Raw genomic sequence first — 20,898 nt, 5'->3', positions numbered from 1 at the left:
CACAGAGCAGCTGATAGAGAAACGCTTGGAGACACATGCTTTTTATTTGGTTTTTCAGCATTACAGAGTGCCAGGTTGTTCATCCGTCACAGACAGGTTGCACGAAAAGAACAAACAAAAAACAACCCATCAAAACAAACAACAAAAGAAACATCAAAATACCCAAAAATAATCCCTCCCAAGTCACCGCCAGGGAACACATGTCAGTAACATGCCACAAAAGTTATCATCGTCAAGGGAATGGAACGACTATACTACCACTCAACCCCGCGTGACCATCAGTGTTGGGAAAGTTCTTTTTCTACGTGAACTAGTTCAAAGTTCAGTTCACACACTTTAAAATGAACTAGTTCAGTTCATAGTTCATAATTCAAAATTCTGAACTAAGTTCACAGTTCAAAAATGAACTAGTTCATAGTTCTTTTTTTCAATATGTTGCTGCAGGCTGCTATTTTTCTAAATAATTGCCACATACCATATATATATATATGATTTTATTCAGGACACATGAAGATCCATAGTACAATGTATAAAAAATAGAGTCAATACATAAATAACAACAAAAAGCACACCAATGCATGCAGATTAAAAAGAAATAAAATAAAAATAAAATAAGAGATCAGCATACAGCACTTGCAGTATACAAAGATGCCCTCCAATGTCTCCAGAGTGTGGATGAGAACCTGACAGAGCTGAGCCCAGGCTTGGCCAATGCCTGAATAATACTGTTTTGTGATGCTGCATATAGAACCCCAGACAGAAATTATTTCAATAACTAATAATTCAGTCCACACTAGAAGCCAGCTGCAACTTTTACCCCTACAGTATATTCTCAAAAACATGAGGAAAAAGTTGCTGTTTGATGGTCTTTTTAATGAAGAATTATTCAAACAAAGGTTAAGGTGCAAAAGTTTTTCCATTTTTATAATTTTCAAACCTGGAAACAATTCACATGAAATTTCATTCAAAGAAAGCAATACTGAAAAATATACCAGGGAGGTTCTACTGTACAAACAAATGAGCCTACAACTTAAAATAGTAAAACCATCAAGGAGACCATTCTAAACTGCAGTATAGGGCCTACTGTTAACAACAAAGTCCAGAAGATGTGTTGACATACTTATTAACACAAACACAATCTGAGGTAGGTAACAATCATACAAAGAAGAGGTAGAACCTGAGGCTAGGTCCATGGTCTGAGTCATGGGTCTGAGTAAGCGCTGCTGCATTCATTTGTTTTTGTTTTTTCCCCGCGGTGTTTCGCATTTTGATGACGCAGCGGCGGTGCGACGATGTGGTGGCATGTGTTGCCAGATTGGGTGTTTTTCAGCTACATATTAAGGGCTGTTTACGATGTCTTTTAGCGGGGGTTTTCTATGGAAATCTGGCACTCGATGAACGATTAAACGACTGTAAGAGCGCCGTTCACAAACGCCAGAATGAGCGCGTTCGCAAAAATGTTCATGAGGCAGAAATACATACGTTCAGTCCACGTTCGCCCCCAATAGGACGAGTTCATGAACGATCGTTCATTGAACGCGTTCAGGCACAACACTGACCATCAAGCATTCACAAAGCCTGGAATGAGCCCAAAAAAGGTCACCGTGCCTTCTGAAATCCTGCACTGGAATGCCGAAGCGAGTACCTAATTTTTTCGAGCTTAAGACAGGATATAACATCTCTTAGCCATTGTGTATGAGTGGGCGGGACAGGTTCCCTCCACCTCAGCAGAATGGTTCGCCGGGCCAGAAGAGAGGCAAAAGATATAGTACGTCGCTTAACTGCAGTTAATCCAACCACCTCGTCAGTGACCCCAAAAAGTGCAATTAGAGGTTTTGGTTCCAACTTGATGTTTAACACCTGAGATAATGTCTGGAAGACCTCTACCCAGAACTTGTTAAGGCTGGGGCACAACCAATACATATGAAGACAAGAGGCTTCATAAATGTTACATTTTACGCACAGTGGACTAACATCAGGGTAAATTGTGGATAATTTGGCTTTTTAGATATGAGCCCGATGAACCACTTTGAATTGGATCAGGCACTGTCGAGTGCATATAGAGGTGGAATTAACATGTTTAAGAATGGAGCTCCATGTATCTTCCGCTAAAGAGAAGCCCAGGTCCCCTTCCCATGCTGCTTTGATCTTGTCCATAGAGGCATGTCTTAGATCCAACATCCTGCCATAGAACGCAGAGACAAGTCTCTTTTGAGATGGGTTGATAGAAAGAACAAAATCAACAAGGGTTGTATCTGCTGGTATAGAAGAGCTGGTCAATTTGGATAGCACATAATGTCTTGTTTGCAAATATCTGAAAAAATCTGACCTTGGAAGACTGAATTTGTTGCTTATGCTGAGCTTACACTACACGACTTTTCACGCGATTTGACAGTCGCAGACAATCTTCCAATGTCGGACTGAAATCACAGAAGTCGTGCTGGAGTTGTGTCGCGCGCACGTAATCTCTGTCGTTTGGTGTATGGTGGTCTTCTGACCCGATTTCAGCCAGTCTTCTTCCCGTCTTGACGTTCCGACATCGTTATCGTTAGTCTTAAGGGGTTGACTCAAGCAAAATTACGTAAACACTGTCACACTCTCGCATGCACCAAGCACGACGCAGGAGGAGTGGCATTAGTCGCGACCTGTGTCCGCCTGTGCAGGCACTTATTTCGGACACATTTTCCTTGAAGCCTCGGCGGGAGAACCAGGCTGACAGCCGCGCAAACCTTAACACTTTACCGTCAAATACAGGGTTAGGAGTTAAAGTTATTGGGGGACGAGATCAGCAAATAAAGATGGTCAAATAACTAAAGAAGTCCCCCGCTCGGAATATTAAATTAACCTTTTTTTAATTAAATAATCACTATCACGTTTGCGGAAATAATATTAATCTCAAAAGGAATCTAGTTGTAGTCTTGCAATATGAGACCCCCTGTCTTTTCAAAATCTCACTCTGTGACTGAACACTAATGACTAGTTGTCTTCAGGTGTAAGAGGGTTTCAGTCTTCAGTCTTTTCAAAGTATTTTAAAAGTCCTCTAGTGTAAGCCCAGCATTAGTTGTTCAAATGATGCTAAAGTGTTACCCATAAACAGGTCCTTGAAGCGCACAATACCCTTCATATGCCATTCTTTAAAGACAGGATCTTGGGTTGATGGTTTGAAAAGGTGGTTTGATGCAATAGGGCTTAGTAGGGAGAAGTTATGCAACCCAAAATATTTCCTTAATTGAACCCATATCCACCGGATTTTTTAAAGATTTAATCGAGGGGAGTGGAAGTGGGGATCCAAGTAATGCAGGCACGGACATATTATCATCTGTATGTAATTCCATGGCTACCCAGTCAGGACAATTGGGCTGATTGTGAAAAAAAGACCAAAATAAAAGGCAGCACAGGTTAGCAGCCCAATAGTAAAAACAAAAGTTTGGTAGCGCCAGGCTAGCCAGGCTAGCCTGGCGCTACCAGACCATTGTACTTCATTTAATTTGTGCAGAAGGTCTGGAAGTGCTGTAATTGGCAAACGTTCACTCACTTGGAGGCGGGTGTCTGTTGAAGTTTAAAACTATTGGATCTGCCTAGTGCCACTCTGGAAAGAGGTACAAAAACTTTGGTAGAATGGTCATTTTAATTGAGTTTATTTGGCCAACAAGAGACATTGACAGGGGTGACCATTGCGTAAGCGTTTGTTTGATCTGATTAAACAGATTGATAAAGTTCTCTTTGAAAAGATCCTTGTGCCTCTTTGTAACTAAAATGCCCAAGTATGAGAGCTTGTTTTTTTGTATTTTAAATGGCAGGTTGTTAAGAACCGGTGCTTTTACTTCATAGTTAATGGGAAACAGTTCGCTTTTTTCAAGATTTATCTTATAGCCTGAAAATTGACTGAAATGATTGAGCAGTGACAAAGCAGACTGCGTCATGTGTCTGGGCTAGAAACAAAAGGCAGAAGGTCATCAGCATATAGGGAGACCTTATGCTGTGTGCCGCCCCTCCAAATACTGGCTATGTCCTCGCAGCTACGAAAGGCTATGGCAAGGGGTTCAATGGCTAAGTCAAAAAGCATGGGGCTCAGAGGACACCCCTGGCGGGTTCCATGATGTAAGTCGAACGGCTTGGAAATCTGAGAATTTGTCTGAACTGAGGCTAAAGACTTTAGACTTTAGACTTAGACTTTAGACTTTAGGGTTAGAGTATAGTAACCTGATCCACGATATAAAGTTTGATCCGAAACCAAATTTGTCAAGAGCCGCCCATAGATAGACCCACTCGACGTGGTCAAATGCTTTTTCTGCATCAATTGACACGACACATTTAGGGATGTCCTCGGAAGCAGAGTAAATTATATCTAATAATCGACGTATGTTAAAGAAAGAATGTCTGCTCTTCACAAAACCAGTCTGGTCTTCAGATATAACCGTAGGGAGGACAGTCTCTAGTCTCAAAGCTAGAACCTTAGCTAAGATTTTAGCATCTGTGTTAAGGAGGAAAACTGGTCTGTATGAAGCGCATTCGGTTGGATCTTTATCTTTTTTGGCAATAAGAGTGATACAGGCTTCGGCAAAGGATGGAGGGAGAGAGCCTTGTCTGTAGGATTCAGATAGAACGGAAGACAACTGTGGGGAAAGGAGTACAGAAAACTTTTTAAAAAACTCTTCAGGAAAGCTGTCGGGGCCCGGACATTTGCCTGATTGCATCGAAGAGATGGCTGCAGCTATTTCTGCCTGTGATATAGGTTATTCCAATCTTTCCTTAAAATCCAATGAAAGTTTGGGAATGTTAAGACTGCTGAAAAAGTCAAGCAATACCTTCTGATCTGGTTGAGATTCGGAAGTGTAAAGCTTAGAATAAAAATCTCTGAAAGCGTCATTAATTTGCAAGTGGTCTGAAGTTATCTGGCCATCAAGCATGCAGATTTTTTAAATATTCTGTCTCGCTTTGGCACCTTTAAGTTGATTTGCGAGCAATTTGTCAGTTTTATCACCATATGTGTAAAATGTGGCTTTATTTTTTAAAAGTATGTGTTCAATTGAGTGAGTAGTGAGTAAGTAGAATTTTGTTTTGAGTTCCACTAGTTTTTTTATAAAGAGTTGGGTTTTGAGTTTGCGCATATTGCTTGTCAATCTCTCCAATTTGATGAGCGAACTCCAAACGCTCTTTAGTGGATTGACGCTTCATCTTGGCAGTGTAAGATATGATCTGCCCCCTAAGGTAAGCCTTAAGGGCGTCCCATACAATCAAGCTAGATGTTTCAGGGGATATATTAGTTGAAAGAAAAAATGTTATCTCTCCCTTGATAAACTCCACAAACTTATCATCCAATAGCAAAGTTGAATTGAATCGCCACTGCCTGCTCTTTTGAGGGAGATCTGGAAGGGACAAGGCCAGAGAAATAGGGGCATGGTCAGAAATGACAATACTCTGATAGTCACAGGAATGAACCAGGGGTAAGAGTTGGTTATCAAGAAAGAAATAGTCAATTCTAGTATACGTATGGTGGACAAGTGGAAAAAAAAGAGAATTCCTTATCCTGTGGGTGTAAAGAGCGCCACACATCACCGGCACCATAATCGGAGAGAAAGGCTTGAATAAAACAAGCTGATTTACTCACTACACTGGGGTTAGTAGAGGATCGGTCTAACAGAGGGTCTAACCAACAGTTGAAGTCACCGCCAAGTATAATAGTGTATGTGTTCAGGTCTGGAAGTAATGAAAACAACCGCTCGAAAAAACCTACATCATCTACATTGGGGGCATATACATTGACAAATACTACAAGGGTGTTGTATAATTTTCCAGTCACGATTACATACCGGCCAAACTTGTCCGAGGTCGCATTATGTGGCTCAAAGGAAATATTCTTGCAGATCAGAATTGAAAAAAGTTTTGAGTTGTTTGAGATGTGAAAAAACTTTTCTTCTTTTAACAGGGTGGTTTAAACCTTTGACATTCCAGCTTACTATATTGAGGTGTCTATCCATGAATCATAAATAGAAATGTTAAGTTGTTATGTAGATACAGTGAACCCAATGGCAGTCTGAATGCAAAGCAACGGGTCAGTGCAGGTTGAAAGTGACTAGTGTACAACGATGGGCTTAAATACATTGCTAAAGCGTTACTGGCAGTGACACACCCCCCCTCCCCACCCAAGACAGCTGCTATTAAAAAATAAGCAGCAAGCTCTTCCAAACAAACATTTTACAAATCGAATCTTCCTGTCTAAAGCTTAACCATTTATCCGGTAAACTGTACAGAAAAGAAAAGAAAAAAATCTGAGCACATCTATAATAATGTTTTGGCTTATTCAAATAGCCCCAAAGAAATATGGCTATGGAGACTGAATATCATCTTTGGAATAACTGAATTGCGTAAACAGTGAACTAAAGAGTTATATGAAACGGAAAACTCACATGAGTTAACAAATCTATGAAAATATGACTTTAAATGTACGGCTGTAAACCTTATAGAAGAGCAGAAGTTAGAACGCCACAGCGTGCATATAGGGGCAGATACACGTGCATTTGAGTGTAGCCATTGTATACAGCCTGTACCTTATTAGTAAGTAGGCAAAACACCCGGATAAGGGCGCACAATCAGCTGCGTAGCAAAACACAGAGCTAACTGACAGCTGCACGTCTGCCTTCTATGGCTACAGTGTTACCTCTCATCCAGTGGATTAAACTACCTTAAATAGTGTCTTTATGGGGGTTTGGGGGAATTGTCGATGTATTTCTGCACCTCCTGGGGTGAGTTTATCCACTTTCTGGCTCCATCGGACATCGTGACACGGAGTCGCGCTGGGTATAGAAGCGCAGGTTTCAGTCCCAGTCTGTAAAGCTCTGCCATGACGTCCCGGTACTCTGCACGCTGGCTCTGCACTTCGAGGCTGTAATCCTCCACAATCCGTATAGGCTTGCCGCAAAACTCGATCTGACCTCTCCGTCGTGCCTCTCTGATGAGTAGATCCTTCGTCTGGTATCGATGCAGGCGCAAAATGACTGGTTGCGGTCTCTGGCCGGGTGCCGTTTTAGTGTTAAGGGAGCAATGGGCTCTGTCGACTTCTGGGGGATTTGGCAGCATCTCGCTCCCGAAAACCTTCCGCAGCAAATCTGAAAAAAAACTCAGTTGGGCGCCCGCTTTCAGTGGATTCAGGCAAACCGAGAATGCGTATGTTTTGTCGCCGGCTTCGGCCCTCTAAGTCGGCCACTTTAGCTATAAGCTTCATGTTGTCACCCCGCAGAGTGGAACAAATGGTCTCGAGGTTGCTAACACGCTGACTCAGGTCATCCGCAGAAAGCTCCAGGGACGAGACACGTTGACCATGGTCCTCCACTGTCAGTGTAATCTGGTCTAACTTTAAGTCGAGCTGACCGAAGGATTTTTTAAACTCAGTGGTCAGTGCCTGTCGGTGCTGCTCGAGTAGCGCGGTTATAACCCCCAAGCTAACGTTAGCATTAGCATCCTCTTTTTTGCTCGGAGTCGACTTTGTACCCTTAGAAGCCATTTAAGAGACGACTGTACTTCTCTAAAGGAGTGTTAGACAAAAACGGAAAACAATGTAAGCCGTTTTGGTGTAAAAGTATGAGTGCGGAATGTTATAAAAAGGTAGTTTACCGGAGCTCACACTAAGTGCATCTACTCCATCTCACTCTCAAACCGGAAGTCCCGAGACACATGCTTTTTACCGCAAATCGCGGCCTTTCGCGCAGTTATGACCATGCACAAGCACATATCGCGCTTACTACTACATTAATTGTGCAGCACAAAAAAAAAAAAAAGGGTAGTTGGTAGTCAAGGCGGGGGGCTGGCGTGGCTAAGGCGGCCGCCTTAGCCATAAAGCGCTGGGGGAAACACTGGTCTTAATTCTTGCTTTTACCAGGCCTAAATTTCACATAATCACAACTCGGATCGTATTTTGTTGTTTTCGGATTGGTCCGTAAACTGAGCAGTCTAATGATTAGAGGTTTGTTTCATCTGATCATGTTCATTTTCTGAAAGTAGTAAACTGGTTTTTCTTCAGTTAATTTTGATGGATATAAATTCCATGTAGTGTATTACCAACATTTAGAGTTGCTTCAGTTTGAGTTCCAAATAAAGGCGATTAGATCATGTCTTTAATCTGCCGTCCGATGGTCTGACTGCTTTGTGTGTGTCTTGACCAGTCAGACTTCATTGTTGTAGGGCAGTGGTTCTCAACCGGTGGGGCGCGCCCCCCCGGGGGGGCGCAGACACTCTACCGGGGGGGCGCGAGGGGGATGAAAAAAAAAAAAAAAAATCTTAATTTTTTTTTTTTTTTTTTTTTTTTTGTAATTTCAATTTTTTTCCTGATATGTAGCCTAGTTCAGAGATGATATGTATTTTTTTTCTTTCTTAACTTTTTTTGATAGGTAGTTGCCAAGTTCATCACACAAACACTCCAATCCACTGATATGAGATCAGTTTACAATTAAGTACTGAATTAATGGTAGGACTGTGGCCACTAGAACTGGTCTCTGGTCAGCAAAGGTCTTGAAAACAGCATAAGTGCGCTTGTGACATGCGTGCCACCCATGCATGTGTATGGGCACGTGTCCCAGCAGATTTCTGAAATCTGAATAAAAAAATGTAAGTTTGTAGTTATCAAGTGTAACATGTTCTTAGGGCAGAATTTCATAAATAAAGGTTTATTTTTTTAGCAAGATATTTGGTCAAAAGCTAGTGGTCATCCGTCCCTCTGTCCAGTTGTTAGGCATCTGGCTGCTAGCAAGTTATGTTGTCTTGCTTATTTTACTATTCATCTGAACTGAAATAAATATTGACTTTTTCCTTTATTATCTTCGCCAGAATGCACCAGAATGCTTAGATTACATGTTAAAAACACAAAAAAATCTTCTGGGGGGGAGGCCCCCAGACCCCCCATCAGGGGTTTAGTTTTCTGACAAACATTACAATGGATACTAACATGATTTGGGCATTTGGGATTATAAATCATCTTTGAATTGGTTGTACAGCATATCACATGCTATTCATTCAGGGGTGCGATGGCCACCCCACTCTAGCTCTGTGGCCCACCTTGGCCACCCCCTGTCAAAATTTCCTGGAATCGCCACTGAGACACACACAACTCCGCGTTCAGGCTGCACAGCACATTAATCGCAGGTAGCATTTTGAGCTAAATCTGGCCACTTTCCAAATCCAAGACTCAATAGTTGAAACATTCTCTGAACTGGGTTGTCAGACAGCAGTGTTTCCCATTGATCATAGACTTTGTTTTGTGAAGCTTTTTCATAACAGGTATACCTATTGTAGAATTTATTCTGTGTATGTTCTATTTAGGCTACTATTTTCTTCTCTTCTAAGGAGATTTAAAAAAAAACATTTCCTCAGTGTCTCATTGATACAATCTCATAATTAGCTATTAAAGTGCACCAGAATTTAAAGTTAAAATATAAGAAATTTCCGGACCCCAACCCTAAACCCAATGTTCAACTCAAAGGTGCGCCACTGGCCTAGCCCTTGTGATAATAACAATAATAGATTATCTATCTATCTATCTATCTATCTATCTATCTATCTATCTATCTATCTGTCTATCTGTGTAGGGTGGTGTGTGTGTGTGTGTGTGTGGGGGGGGGGGTTGTCAGGGTCAGTGGGGGGGCCCAACTGCAATGACCCAGCTTTGGGGGGGCCCAGCTTGCAGAAGGTTGAGAACCCCTGTTGTAGGGTGTTCCCAGATCTCAGCCATTGACTTGCTATATACAGTGTCTGTTTCTATTGTTCATATTTAGGTTGAGTGTGCTGACATGTACTCATCAGGGAAGGAAATTAGCGGGGCAAAATGCCCTTGACATACAGTATTTAAAATGTCCCTTGAAATTCATTTGACGGGGCCCCTTTAACGCCCCCTGCAAAATAAACTGTTATTCTTGGGGAATTTTGAAATTCCCCAAGAATTATTAAGTAGGTCTTTAAAAGTCCTAAATTTGACTGGAAACCTTGATGAGAAAATAAGTAAATTCCCAACATTTGATAATGCTGTTGAAATTATCCAAAATACCACCGAAACATATTTCAAAGGGGGGGGGGGGGAAGTCCCTGGTAAAAATAGTAGTGAATAGTGAGAAATGGTGTTTAAGCATCTAAATATCACTTTGCAGGAAGTGTATTATTTACGTCCTTCCTCGCATGACAACATCGTTTTTATACGACCAAATGAACTATGGCGAATGCTGGATCTCTCCAAACATGCCGCCCTTTTTCATGCGTGTTGGCCACACATTTAAAATGCAATTTAAAAAAAATATATATAATTATATTGATTTTTGGAATCGATGGCAATTTCCATGGAGCTGGAAAAAAGGTACCGATATCCTGAAAAAAAACGTCACGATATAGGGGACAACGGGGTTATATGTCACACGGGTTGGTTGTCACAATCGTTATATCTCGGAACCAGAAGGCGCTGTCTGTGAAATGTTGGTATGTAAATACCCAGAATTGGGATCAGAGGTCACCTACATAGTCTTCCTTGGAGTTAGACTGCTGAATTTGAGGTGAGAGGACTGTTTGTGTCAAATTTAAAATATTTAGCTCCTCAGTATTTTTCTTCTAGGCTTTTACACAATGGGTTTATAACAAAACACTTGTTTCCCTAAAAAAGGGTGAATGGTAAACTATAGTTGAGATTGTGGTTAGCAAGCTAATTAGTTGTCAGATGGTTGTTGGCCTTGATGCTAGCAAGAAGTCCAAGTTGGGGTTGGTCGTCATATGTTTTGGTAGCCTGGTCCAACCAGACCATCGTACTTCATTTCATTTGTACAGAAGGTCTGGAACTGCTGTAATTGGCAAACGTTCACTCAGTTGGAGGCGGGTGTCTGTTGAAGTTTAAAACTATTGGATCTGCCCAGTGCCACTCTGGATTAGCCAACCAATCGCATAACGTTTGGTCGTCACGTGTGTCATGAGCCGGCTTCTGACGGTGCGTTCAAGTTGGACAGGGAACTCGGAAATTTCTGACTTCACTACATATTGTGGTCTATGGATCTACCGGTACCTGGCAACGGTAACTTGCTAGAGCCTAACGTTTAGTTATTTGGACGAGAAAGGTCGGCGCCCATACTTTCGCGAGCAGATGCACTGGAACACAGACAGGTCGGAACTCGGAACTACCAAGTCGGAAATCTCCTTCTTCCGAGTATAAAGGAATGCAGCATTCAACTTAAACTGGAGCGCGACTTCGACGTCATCGTTCTCAGCCACTCGCTCTCTGTTCGCTGATTGGACGGCCGGAAATTTTCCAGCTAGATTCCACTAATACCACCCAGCCCCAGACTGACTACTGAAGGGAAAATGAAATTTGGCCGGAAGTAGGTAGGCGGGCGGAGCCAGGCTAATGTTTTGGGGGGTTAATTGTCACATGTTTTCCAAAGGCTGCAGCCAGAAAAGGAACCCAATAACGAAAGAAATTGTCAAGCTGAATCCTCACTGACACCCCAGAGAAGGAAAGAATAGAGCAGGAAAAGGCAGCTTGCATGCGAAAGAAAAACGGCAACAAAATCAAAACAACCCAGTGCATGCCAAACTAGACCAGCTGCCAAGGCTACAGTAAGTTATTTAGGCCTATTTGTCAACTTGACAATGCAATTAAACTTCCAAATTTAGTTCTGCTTTCTTGCCTTCTTTTTAAGATTATTCCCATTAAGATAACATTGTGACAAACAACCCCATAGTGTGTGACAACCGACCCCTTGATGGGGTTGGTTGTCGCAATGTGTAAGGGTGTCTTTGATGATTAATTTCTTCTTTATTACAATAAGTTAGAAAAAGTGAGGGGTACACATTTCAAGCCAACACCTTAAGCTTCAATTTAATGTAGGAATGACTATTGAAAGATGTTTAGGTGATGAGCAATCTTCACTAGAGTAAAACGTGTGCGTACTATCCCCGGTCTCCCCTAGTCCCGAATGTATTTTTTTATATCACATTTGAAAAGATTTTGTCCATATTATTGAGTTTTAAGCTAATGACAAACTTTAAAACCCTCTTTGCCGACAAGCCAACACAGCAAACTTACATGGCTGATGGACAAAAAGTCGGAGAGGCATGATACCAAACTGGGTCAGGGAGAAGCTTCTCCATTTCACCCCCCTAATTATTCCAAGCAGAAAGCTTTGTGACTCATGTGATTCTATACTGACTCACCATGAGAGGAGGGAACACATCCCTAAAAGGAGCCTCACTCAGGGCTCATATGAGATAGATGCCTTCCTCTCAGCTCTGAGACCTGGCCCACACCTGGTGCAATAAGGCTGCTCAACTACACATGAACAAGCACTGTATCTGCATCTGCACTGGGTCTGTTTAACCACAGTACTGCAGCGCACATGACACGCACACAAACAACAAAGACACCGCAGCTCTTTCGTCTTTGTGTGTGTGTTAGTGTGTGTTGCGATTTCCTTGATAATGCACATTACCTGTTCTTCAGTGCACACGCCACTTGAGTTGTTTAGTATGTCTGTTTGCTTTTACTTCTTTTTTTATATTATATGTTTTTCATTTTCAATGCTTTATGGATAGTGCTGAGACAGAAATTAAATGGGGAAGAGAGGGGAATGACATGCAGAGAATTACCACAGACTGTATTTGAACCCGGGTCTGCTGCGATGAGGACTGAGCCTGTTTGCTTAAAGGCTTCAGTGTTGTGATGTGATATTTTTTTTAAGGGAGCCGATTAGTCTCGCTGAACCATCACGCCCGGGCCACACATTCCATGTCTACTGTGTTCTATTTCGTTCCTACTGCTTTCAGCACTGGATGTTCCATCGCGCACATGCGCAGGTCGAGTACTTATACCAAAATAATCACCTGTGACACCTGGGTGACCCGGGAATATGTATATATTACGGAAGAAACTCGAGGATCCGTTCCTTCTATCTTCTCGCGGACTAGCAGGTCACACACATTGTTGTGTGATAATATACCATTAGCTTGTCGCAAGTAGCTTTGTAACCTAAGGGTTGGTGCCTCGTATTGACTTCGTACACCAAAGGCTGCGACTTGCAATTCGTTCGACTTCGGATGCGGCCGGTCAGGGGTGAGTAAAGTGTGAAGGCTACGCGCAGCCGCCGGCTATCGCGGAAGCTAATATCACCTTTCCACCTTGCTTTAATTGAGCTCGTCAGGCGGCGGCTGGTTTCACAGTCGCCGTGTTATTCTTTTGTTCGCACCGTTGCTTGTGTGGTTTTCGCTAAGCCCGGTTGCTAATTGTATGCTCGAATGTATTGTTTTTCTAGCATTGCTGCACTGTGCTCGGGTGTTGAGTTCGCCTAGACCGGTTGCTCACTTTAATTTAATCGAGAGCGAGCGGCTTAGGGGTAAGCCAGGCCGCCGCCACAGTATTTAGTTAACATTGTTGCACCGTTGCTCGGTGCTGAGTTTGCCTAGTACAGTGGAGAATGGCCATGACAAGTGCCCTGCAGGTCTCGGGGTGAGCACCTGAGGGAAGCACTGTCAGATAACCCATGCATGAACTGTAGTTTCATGCCTCAGACACTGAGGCTTGCTAGTTAGAAGCTCTCCTACTAGCCTCTAACCAGCTCATGGTACCAGCGGCAGTGAGTAACCTTGCGGCTGTGCATCCTTCCTACAGCTGCGTCCTGTAATCTCTTACAGGTGGACAGCTCGGCTAGAGGGTCAGTGTCCGTCCGTGACTTGCCAAGTATTGGGTTAGATGAAGCTCTGGTTTCGTTTGCACCTGTGAATGCCTTTTTTCGGCAGGCCCTCAATCCTCCGTTTTCTGTGTGCCTCCCTCTGAGCCTTACTTCACAGAGCTCCGTAGATGCTGGCCAGATTTAAGGGCTCTTTCCCATCACACTAGTGACTAGGGCCCGACCGATATGGATTTTTCAGTGCCGATGCCGATTATTTTCAGAGAAAAACTACGATAACGATTAAATCGTCCGATAATTTTTTTTAAAATCCCCACAATAAACATTGAAAAAATTTACTTTTTTGAACCCTTAAATATATATAAATACTTGTTACTGTCGATAGGTGTACAGGAACTTTTTATTTATTGAAATATGCATTATCTAAAAAAAATAGAGTGTTACAAATATGTCTAAAGAATCAGCATCTCAGACTAGATAAACTCAACTCAAAACTCACTTCTTTAAAGGTGCTGTAAGCGAAATGGTTCTTTTAGCTAACTTCCTGTCAGTTACTGCAGTTAGCAGTCCCCTCGCTCGTCCCTACGTCACCACATTAATGCACTGCGGTCTTCAAGCAGCGAGTTATCTAGCATCATCTCAGATCCATAAGTGTGATAAAACATGATAAAAACCATCAAAACAGACATTGGGAAGGATTTTCACCTGCTCCGCCATTGTAGGCGCATAAACATTCACCCATCTGTTGCTCTGGCGTGCACCGGCAGTGAGACCATGAGTGAGACGGGTGCCGGTTTGTAGCGTTCTCTCTTGTGATTGGATAAAATTTCGGGATCCTCCAATAAGTTTATTTGCCTATTACATGCAGAGCAGCTGACTGAGAGATCGGCTTTATGAAACGTGCACATTATGTAAGTGATCACTGTATGAATAAAGAGCGATTTAACACTTATATGAACATAAATAAACCGCTTACTTCACCTTTAAGAAAGCATAATTACACCTGACTCCATTCCAAACCTTATCTTTAATTTGTCTGTATTTTGTTTTCTTTTTCTATAAGTATGATTTTCTATATGATGGTGTTAAGTGTCTTTGAATGACCTCCAATAAAGCACTATATCAATTCTTTCAATTACTATTAACAGTCAAAAGATGACCAATGACTCTGCTATTGGTGTCAGGGGGAACTGTCAAGTGTGAATTAATCCAATGTATTACAACACACCTGCTGCTGCTGTTAATAGGCTATAACTTTAATGTTATGCATGTAGGCTACTTCCGGGGCAGCAATGCATCTCACTCAACATGATTGCTTGAATTTTTTTTAAATAAAATCAAAAAATCGTCCATTTTTTGCCGATTGCCGATTTTTCGGAGATGTGCTATAATCGGCCGATTAAATCGGCCGGCCGATATATCGGTCGGGCCCTACTAGTGACAGCAGAGGTCTGGCAGCCATGCGAGATATGATTGAGTCTGCTATAGCATCCCTGGTTGTCTCCCTAGACGAGGCTCTGAGAACCGATGTGCGCTGGCCTCGGCCCCAGTGCCGGATTACATACGACCTCCTTACTAGGAGTTACGACATTGCTTCCCGTGGGGGCCGTCTTGGGAATTTGCTTTCTCACATAGTCCTGGCTCTGTCGCAAACCATACAGGGGTCAGGTGCTGGTCACTCAGCACGGACCCTCAGTGATGCTTCACTGCAGACTTTGCATTATGACTGAGGGAGCTAGGCAGGTTGATGTCAACTGTGAAGTGGGTGCGCCGCCAGGGTTGGCTGGCGCAGTCGTCCCAGTCGGAGGTGTGTCGACAGACCCTCCATTCTCTTCCAGTGATCCCAGGTTAGACGTTGGGCCAGCTGCTCTTCAGGTCGGGAACCTCTGTGGTACCCCGTGCCAATATCTTCAACCACGTCCAGGTGGACAATCAAGGGGCCAGTGCTTCTCAGCACATTCCGAACAGCGCCGTAACACCGTGCTACGGTCTGCATTTCAGGCGCCAGGTGGTTGGCGTCCAGCCGCCGTCCTCCCCTAGAGTCCCTGGGGGTGCTACTCGATGCTCGGTAGGTTCTACTCAGCCTAATTTCAGGTACCAAGGAAGTGGGGCGGGTTCGCCCCATTCTGGACTAAGAGGGGGAATCAGTGCCTCACGGTTCTTCCTCTCCACATGCTGCGTGTTGCAGGTGGCCTCCAGTCTATCGCTCAGGCGGACTGGGTTGTGTCATAGCCCTGAAAGACGCTACTTTCAAGTCCCTACTGCCCAATGTCACAGGTGGTGACATTGGGCATTTCTGGGAAAGGTGTACCAGTTCAGGGTTCTTCCGTTTGGGCCGTCCCTGGCTCTGCGTATATTAAACAGTGTGTGGTAGCATCCCTGTCACCATTACAGCTCAGCGGTATGGTGTACTGCCATACCTAGACAACTGGTTGATCATTTCGCCCAACTCGGAAGCAGGCGGTCAGGGACACAGCCACGCTCCTCAGCCAGCCGGGAACAGGCTTGGCCTTACAATCAATCTTACAAAGGGCAACCTTATGTGTTGGGTTGTGAGTTACTTGGGGCTGGTGCTCGACTTGGCGGCCATGCGAGCCTGCCTTTCTCCAGAGCGCGTAGCTACCATTCGGCAGCTACTACAGCACTTCATGCAGGGGAGGCTGCTGGAATACAGCCTCTTCCTTTGACTGATAGGTATGCTGACCTCGGCATCCATGAGGGTCCGACTAGGCCTTCTCTAAGTGAGTACTCTTCAGATCTGGGCGAAGGGTCTCCACTTGGACCCCAAGTGGCAGAGACGCAAGATGGTCAGGGTGTCTGGGCAGTGCCTTCGGGCCCTCAGACCCTGGAGAGAGAGGGCATCCCTGATTGCAGGGACGCCCTTAGGGAGGAATCTCCCGGCATGAGGTTGTAGAGACAGACGCCTCCTTGTCAGACTGGGACGCAGTCTGTTAGTGCAGGACTGTCGTAGGCCAGTGGGATGCCCAGCAGAGACTGGAGCATGTCATAGGATGAAACTCCTTGCAGGGTTCTTAGCACTCAGGCTTCAACCACCATGTGGGCACCAGATCGAAGCAGGGCATGCGGGTAACGTAAGGGTTCCTTATGTGGGTGCTCCCCCATTATCTAAGCTGTCCATGTTCCAGGTGTCTGGAACACAGCGATATACCTTCTCTCTCGCCAAGGGCCACCCCCCGGAGAGTGGAGACTCCATCCGGAGGTGGTAGGCATGATTGGGACAAGTATGGCAGGGCAGTGGCATATCTCTTTGCTTCCGAAGAGACGACCCACTGTCCCCCTTGGTTCTCCTAGATCAGGGGTGTCCAAACTATGGCCCGCGGGCCAACTGCGGCCCGCTTTTTATTGGCCCGTGGCCGATTTTAAAAATATAATGTAATATGGCCCCTTGAAAAAAAATATATATATATATTTTTTTTTGCATTTCTTAGTTAACCCACTAGTGCAGGGGTGTCAAACACTGATTGATTGGCCAGTGGCACATTTTAAAAATATAATGTAATATGGCGCTTTTAATTTTTAAATAATTTAAATGCACTCATCATATTACAGAGAAATACACTCAACAAAAATATAAACGCAACACTTTTGTTTTTGCTCCCATTTTTCATGAGATGGACTTAAAGATCTAAAATTCATTCCAGATACACAATTGTACCATTTCTCTCAAACATTGTTCACAAATCTGTCTAAATGTGTGATAGTGAGCACTTCTGCTTTGCTGAGATAATCCATCCCACCTCACAGGTGTGCCACATCAAGATGCTGATCTGACATCATGATTAGTGCACAGGTGTGCCTTAGACTGTCCACAATAAAAGGCCATTCTGAGGGTCGGGACCTCGGCTGGATACTATTTTCACCCTGCTGGACATTGGACGCAAAGGCAGAAAACACTGGGTGTATCATTGGCATATAAACAAGAGGGGAAATGTGTCTGTTCAATGTGCAAGGAAAGTGTTGCCGTGAAGAAGGATTACAATTTACGAAGACACTATGAAACTAAACATCAGAGCAGCTACATGTCTTGATAAATGTGTTATTTTTGCAAAGTGGCCCGGCCCTTCGTAGATTTTTCTGTATGTGGCCCTCAGTGAAAAAAGTTTGGACACCCCTGTCCTAGATGGAGAGGACCAGTTCCCTAAGACAGGAGGCTCTGGCTAATGCTTGGCCAGTCAGCCTGCTTTATGCATTTCCTCCAATTCTCTTTTTACTGGCAACACTGGACGGGGTCCAGCATTACAATTACAGTCTACGTTTGGTGGCTCCACATGGGCCAGGAAGGCCATGGTTCCCAGCGTTACTAAAACTCCTCAAAGGAGAGCCTTGGTGCCTTCCAGAGAGACAGGACCTTCTGTCTCAGGTAGGCAGACACATGTAGTGCACCCGAACTTGGGGCGCCTGCAGCTGTGCGTGTGGCTCCTGATAGCCAGGACCCACTGTTGACGTATTGCGACCAGTCAGAGGTCCATACCTCAAGCACTCTCCACTATATGACTCTATGCAAACAGGTGGAAGTTGTTTTCACAGTAGTGCATGGCAAATGGCGAAGTCCCAGGGACTTGCTCATTGAGAGTGGTACTACACTTTCTGCAGTCTGTGTGGGCAACAGGAGAGCTGCTTCCACCCTGCGCGTTAATGTGGCTGCGATATCGGCCACACATGCAGGGGTGGATAACCAGACGGTAGGGCCCCACTACCTAGTCAGGCAGTTTCTGAAGGGAGGCCAGAGGCTTCATTCAGCCACCATGACCCCTGAGGGCACCATCATGGGACTTGCAAGTAGTCCTGAGGGCCTTAGGTCTACCCCCATCTGAGCCGCTGAGTCAGGCAGACCTGACGCTGCTGTCTATGAAGACGGCATTCCTCCTTGCCGTGCGACTGCAGACGGTCGGTGAACTCCATGCCTTGTCAGTGAGCCAGGCGGGCTTGTGCTGGCATGTAGAAGGGTCAGGAGTGGTGCTCTCACCAAATCCATCCTTCCTATCCAAACGATTGTCTCCCCACCATGTAAACCAATCGATCGAGTTGGCTGCTTTCAATCCCTTAGGCTCACCAGGGGGTGCAGAGAGAATGTCAGACCCACTGTGCCCGGTGCGGGCGCTTAAGGCATATGTTGTGGCAATAACCAGCTTGCGTAAGACAAATAACCTCTTTGTCTGCTATGGGAGCTGCAGGAAGGGGGCTGCCCTGTCCAAACAGAGACCCTCCCACTGGCTTGTGGATGTGGTCTTGAATGCATATAGAGCACGGGGCTCCCCATGCCTTAGCCGTTGAGTGCCACTCTACCAGGAGTATGGCTACATCATGGGCTGCCTTGAAGCGGGTTCCACGTCAGGACATTTGCACCTCAGCTTCATGGTCTTCATCATGTACGTTTGCGCGGCTCTACAGAGTAAATGTTTCTGCTCCTCATCCTGTGGGATGGCGGCTGTCTTGTTGACGGCTGTAAGCCCTTAATTAGTGAGTACTCTTCGTGACCTGTCTGGTATAAGTCATCCAGTGCTGAAAGTGACTTCCGTAATATATACATATTCCCAGGTCACCCAGGTGTCACATGTGACTATTTTGGTATAAGTACTCGACCTGCGCATGCGCGCGATGGAACATCCAGTGCTGAAAGCACCGCCTCTGGCGGTCATCCGGAACTCATAGAACCGTAGTTACATACGTAACTATCGTTTTTTAGAGAGATTAGAGCAGCCTCTTCAGCTCAGGAGGCTCGCCATTAAATGACATGATGACATCAAGAGGGGCGGAGCAGGTAGAGACGCAGGATGTGTCCAGGCATCAGATGTCCTGTTAACACATTAGTGAATATATTGCGTTTTAAATGAGAGTATAAACCCACATCCTTTTCTGTCCGTATCAAGTTTCAGATTTTGAAGCAGTATATTGTAATGGCATTTAGGCTTCAAAGCATTAATTGATTGATAAAACAACTGTATTATGTTTTTGATTGAAGTTATTGGATTATGAGTACATTATTTCTGTCAAAAAGAATAGGGGAATATGAGAGTGAAATATAGAGGGTCATGGTTATAATAAATGTATATTCTTATCATGACTCAATGCAGTGTTGCTAACCAGAGATCTGTACTTTGAAGCTGGATTTGGGCTTAGTGAGGTAACTTGAGCTGACTCTAGTTCACGATTTACCAGGGTATATCTCCATATTAACTCATGCTGCATACCCAACCTGCTCCAGAGCCTATAACAGATCGATTTATAAAAGAATTGCCTACTGACCACTCCATTATCTGGGGAAAAAATGCCTTCACCATTCTAATATCACATGGACCTCAGTGTTTTAATAGGGAGAGGGTCTCTGAGTAAGGCCATTGTGTGATAAGTCAAAGTTGTGCGCTTACCTCAGCTACATGTCATGTGATGAGCAGCCACAGATGCAAGGTTCCCGCGGTTACTGAAAAATACTTAAAAGGCATCTCAAAATAAGACCTTAATTGGTATTGAATGTCTTAAATCAATCATTCTAGATTCTTCAAATGCTGAGACATTGTTATATCGAAGAAGACTTGAAGATGTCTTTTTGGATGTTGCCATTTTAAATTTTAAGGTAATTTGTAGCATGTATTTTGATTCATATTGTGTTTTTAGTTTGGCATTTTGAATGACCTGAAAAAGAGTAATAGCATTTCCAAGTAAAGTAAATGATGTGGGTTTTTCCTTTCAATCTTGTTTTTTTTTCTAGAATTGGCCTCAAAAACTCATTCAGTAGCAATAAAAAAAGTCTTAAAAAATGTACATCTAACTTGTCTTTAGCTGTAGGAACCTTGCACGTATGACATGGCAGTGTATATAACAATTCACTGTTACCCTGTAAATCACAGTGGTACATTTGAGTGGGAGGGAGCAACCACCATGTCTGCACATCAACTGTAGCGAAGGCAATACATTTGAGTTACTACCACAAACATCATCATTTTACACCATTACATCACTTCGCCTTGGGAAGCCTTGTACTCTTTGACCATTATAAGCTTTTTTTTAGGAAAGCCTACATTCAGGTTTTGAATTATGTTTTTATAATTGTCCTGTATGTTTACCGAAGCTGGGGCTGCAGTGGAGGGAATACGGACATTCATTTAATGGAATACACTTCTTGTTGCTTCTATTTTTAAATTCTCTGTGTCTGCTTAACATTAGAGTTTGTCTCATCTTGTGTAAAATATGCAGTGTCAGGGCCAGTCCAGGCTACTCCTTAATCAAA

At 43.9% G+C, this 20,898-nt stretch overlaps 1 protein-coding gene across 4 annotated transcripts in view; it reads left to right on the top strand.

Annotated features, from left to right (window-relative positions):
- Positions 1–20,898, top strand: part of LOC307250839 (A-kinase anchoring protein 13) — a 201,779-nt gene that overhangs the window by 98,469 nt on the left and 82,412 nt on the right. The gene's annotated exons all lie outside the window — the stretch shown is intronic.

Source organism: Ammodytes marinus (assembly GCF_949987685.1).
Source record: "Ammodytes marinus genome assembly, chromosome: 5".
NCBI lineage: Eukaryota > Metazoa > Chordata > Actinopteri > Uranoscopiformes > Ammodytidae > Ammodytes > Ammodytes marinus.
This window is presented reverse-complemented; position numbering and strand designations above follow the sequence as displayed.